The following is a 4,958-nucleotide window of genomic DNA, read 5'->3' as shown; positions in this document are numbered from 1 at the left end:
ACCAGGATTGTCGTTGCTCCATGAAATTACTAGTTCAGCAGCATCTCCACATCGACAAAATGGACCCGAACTCTCCATTCAATAAGAACCCTAATATGAGAATTGACAGAAGAATGATAATGTAATGCACTTTAATTTACCAAATATAACCAGCCTCTCAATATTAGTTGTGGAAGGTGAAGAAGAAGATTGTTTGGTTCAGAACATTGTTTGGTTCCTTTAAAGAAGAAGAAGATGAAATAAGAGGGAGATGAAGAATTGGGGCAGAAAATGGGCGTTAGGGTTAAAGAAAATGGGCCCAAATTTTAGTAAATAGCCGTTGTAATTAGTCAGTGAAGGCAGAAAGTAACTATTCACGCGCCCCACTGGTCGTGTTTCACACGCCCCAGAGGCTGGTCAAAAGTAGTGCGTAATTGACACACTTTTGAAAGGTTTGATGTGTAAAATAAAACCCGTGTTCAACAGGTGTGTAAGAGGGATTTGGTCCTAAGTTTGATGGGTAGATTATGTATTTTGCCATATCAAATCTACATATAAGATATATATGTTACCTAGTTCAAATTAAAAAGGGAATTACACGAGGTAAAAATTCTAGTCGGTTATTAGGACTAATATTCAAATAAGAAAAAATTTAATAACTAAATTTTAGTTAATTTTAAAATTCTAAATAAAGATAATAATTATATTACAAATTCCTCATTTAGCTTTACTTTTAGAAGTATCAATAGTCATACCTCTTTTCTTCAAATATTATAGTAGTTGTTCAATGTTTTTCTTTTATGGCTTTGAATCCAAGTCTAATATTTTGGTAAAATTTTGAGTTTGTAAAAGTATTGCAATGTAATTCAGTTTATATATTTTTGTCCTAAATTAGAACTTTAATTTATACGAGGAATAAAGTTAGTTGATTTTAATGTCTTGAATATTAGGGCTTCCTACATAATAATTCAAATAGGGAAAGTTTTAATAAATAAAGTTTTATTTTATTTCAAAGTCCTAAATATTAGGAAAAATAAATAAATGACAATTTTGTCTAGTGTGAATTTTTTTTTTAAAGGGCAAAAGAGACGAATGATATTTCGCTAAGGGCCTTCGTGCTTTTAATATAGTACTAGTCTTATGTTACGCGCGTTGCGTGTGTACACTACCTCAATGAGTAAAGGCTTTTGAAAAAGCGTATATATTTTATTAAATATTATATTTGAGTTATAAAATAAAATATATATTTCTGAAAATGATGAATATTGATCCTATATTTATCACTCAATAAAAAAAATAAACTACTCCAATAGAATTTCTTAATCTTCAGTCAATATATTCAACTGAAAATTATTCTTGTTATAATTTTATTTGATATATTAGGTTAGTACTTCGCACGCATCCTGTTAGTCATTATAAAATTTATATAAATATCTCTCTTTCTCATCTTTGTAATTTTAAAATTCATTAGGCAATTAAAGAATTTTTAGATACAGTTTGTTTATATTAATTTAATAAATATTAATGGTTAAATATGATTATAATTTATAATTTATCCCTTCATGTAAAATACTATTATATAATCTAATCGTTCAAAAATGAGCAAACTCATTCTAAATCATAAAAATAAATAAATAAAAGTTAAATATATAAACCGTTTTAATAATTCTTGACGTACATAAGAGAATAGACAAAATACTGAATATAGAAATCTTCTTAAATTTTGCAATAAAAACTTTGAAAGAACTTAAATTTATCGTGGAGATGAATCATTAGCAAAAGTAATATGGATGTACTATAGTTATATTAAATAATTCAAATAAGAATTTTTTTTATATAAAGTAATATTTAATTGATTTTAAAATCTGATATATTACGACTTCCTACTTAGTTCAAATAAGAAATAATTTTAAAAGCGAAATTTTAATTGGTTATAAAGTCCCAAAAATTATGAAAAAAATAAATTAAGTTTGTCACTGTGAAATATATATTTTTAATAGGTACCACATAGTCCACAAGTAGATTTCTTCTAAAATAAAAAATTTAAAAACCTTCTAGAAACGAAGCAAAACGGCAATCCTTATTTATCAAACTAAACAATCAAATAATGAAATAAGATTTTCCAACTTGATTACATGTCAAAATAGAAAAGAAATATGATCTTTTAGTTAATCATCTCCACCGATGCCACTATTTTAGTTTACACGTGTGTCTATAATCGATTCCTATTTAGAGTATGTGACGACCCAAAGGGTCATCACCTGTTTCCTCATTCATTCCGCGCTTCCGAGGCCCTGAATACCTCATTTTTACTTACCTCGATTTGCGTGCGCAGTCCGGGCGCGTAGCCGGAAAGCTTATATGTTAAATTATGTGAAAATTTTCATAATGTGGCTTTAAAATGATTAAAGTTGACTTCGGTCAATATTTTTGGTAAACGGACCCGGACCCGTGATTTGACGGTCCTGGAGGGTCCGTAGAAAAATATGGGACTCGGGCATATGCCCGGAGTCGAATTCCGAGGTCTAGAGCCCGAGAAAAGAATTTTTTCTGTTTAATTGTTTTTCTGAAACTATTAAGGAAAATAAAAATGAAAATTGATTAAAAGACTATGGTATCGGGCTCGTATTTTGGTTCCGACGCCCGGTACAGGTCTTAAATAGGTGTTAAGCGTTTTCTGTGAAGTTTGGTCGGAATCGGACGTCATTTGACGTATTTCGGACCTAATTATCTAAAGTTGGAAATTTATGAAGTTAGAAATGAAAATGATGATTTTGAGGCTTGATTCATTGATTTTGATGTCGTTTTGGCGATTTGATCGCTCGAGTAAGTTCGTAGGATGTTATTGAGTTAGTGTGTGTGATCGGTTAGGAGCCCCGAGGGCTCGGGAGTGAATCGGAGGTGGTTCGGGGTGTTTTCACACTTAGGAATTGTAGCAGATTTCTCTGCAATTTTTGCCCAGCTATTGCCTTCTTCGCGATCGCGGACTCGACCCCGCGTTCGCATAGCTTTGGACTCTCCCATCTTCGCGTTCGCGGAAAGGCCCCTGCGTTCGCGTACTTACAGCCCTTCCTCAACCGCGTTCCCGTCCCCTTTTTACGCGTTCGCGTAAGGCAATCCCAGGGCCCCCACCAGCTTCCTCTTCGCGTTCGCATCACACCCATCGCGAACGCGATGCCCCCAGTTTCTCTTCACCGCGAACGCGTCCTCTTAGTCGCGATCGCGTAGGGTAAAAACGCCCAGTTATATTTTTAATTTCCAGAATCAGAACACACGGGATTTCTTCACTTTTCTCACGAGCTCTCTTCTCCCCCAAGCTTTAGGAAGCCATTAAAGCCCCCACTCTTCAAGACCACTTGGGTAAGTAATTCCACTCTCATTTCCTTCACTTTCCCTTCATTAATTAGCAAGTTTCTAAGCCTAAATCATGAAATCAAAGTAGAAATTAAGGGTTTTGGGTAGAGTTAGGGACATAGGTCTCGCTACTCACGGACAAACTTGATAGAGTCTGAGGGATCGGCACGGAGACGTCTGTATTTATCCCCCAAAGGCTACGGAGTTAGGAAAAAAATTCACTTTTGTTCTTTCTTGTCGTGCGATTCTGTTTCTCAAATACTGATTGTCCTTCTACTCTGTTCTTTCGCAGATGGCGAGAACACGTGCTTCCTCTTCTACCGCGCAGCAGCCCGAGTCCACAGCAGCAGCTCCTGCAAGGGGCAGAGGCCGAGGCCGGGGCAAAGCTCAGCCCCGAGCAGCAGTCCCAGAGGTGGAGCCTCATGTTGATTATGATGAGGAGGCTCCAGCCCCAGCAGCTCCGGTGGGCCCAGCTCAGGTCCCAGAGGGGTTCATAGCCACCCCAGTTCTTCAGGACGCTCTGGTCAGATTGGTAGGCCTTGTGGAGAGCGTCACTAGAGCGGGTTTGCTTCCAGTAGCACCAGCCACTTCTCAGGCTGGAGGAGGGGTTCAGACTCCTGCTACACGTACTCCGGAGCAGGTAGCTCCCCAGACTCAGGTTCCAGTGGCTCAGCCAGCTGTGGCGGTTCAGCCGGGTATTGTGACTCAGACCGGCGATGGAGCGGCTATGTCTTCGGATGCTTTGTGGAGACTTGATAGGTTCTCCAAGCTCTTCACCACCACATTCAGCGGTGCTTCATCAGAGGATCCCCAGGATTTCTTATTCAGCTGCCATGAAATCCTTAGGACCATGGGTATTGTGGAGACCAATGGGGTCGATTTTGCCACCTTCCGGCTTGCAGGATCCGCCAAGACTTGGTGGAGGGACTATTGCCTATCTAGACCAGCAGGGTCTCCAGCATTGACATGGGATCAGTTCGCGGAGTTGTTTTTGGAGAAGTTTCTCCCAGTTACTCAGCGAGAGGCTCTCCGCAGGCAGTTCGAGCACCTCTAGCAGGGCACTATGACAGCCACACAGTATGAGACGCGGTTCATTGATTTGGCACACCATGCTATTGTTATACTCCCCACAGAGCGAGAGAGGGTGCGGAGGTTTATTGATGGATTGAATCAGCCGATCCGTCTCCAGATGGCTATGGGAGCTGGTAGTGAGATTTCTTTTCAGGAGGCGGCTAATGCGGCCCGTAGAGTGGAGATGGCTCTTGCACGAGGAGGTGGTCAGGTGACGATAAGAGGCCTCGTCATTCTGGTAGGTTCAGTGGTACCTCGTCTGGAGGTAGGGATTCTTATGGTAGAGGCCATTCAGCAAATTGTTAGTCCAAATTTGTGTTACTTGTGCCCTAAAGAGATGTTAGAAGATACAATAATATAACATATTTTGTATCCTAGATAATAAAATATCTATAATTACAATTTAATGTATACGTAATTCAACTTAATTCATATCTTTACATGTTCAGAAAATATGGATTTCGACTTTGTTTCCATGTAATAATATAATTTTTATCATTTAAACATTTGTTGCATTTAGGTTAACGCTAATTGATGTGATCTAATCTCTTCTC

Source organism: Nicotiana attenuata, unplaced genomic scaffold (genome assembly GCF_001879085.1).
Source record: "Nicotiana attenuata strain UT unplaced genomic scaffold, NIATTr2, whole genome shotgun sequence".
NCBI lineage: Eukaryota > Viridiplantae > Streptophyta > Magnoliopsida > Solanales > Solanaceae > Nicotiana > Nicotiana attenuata.
Note: the sequence above shows the minus strand (reverse complement) of the source record.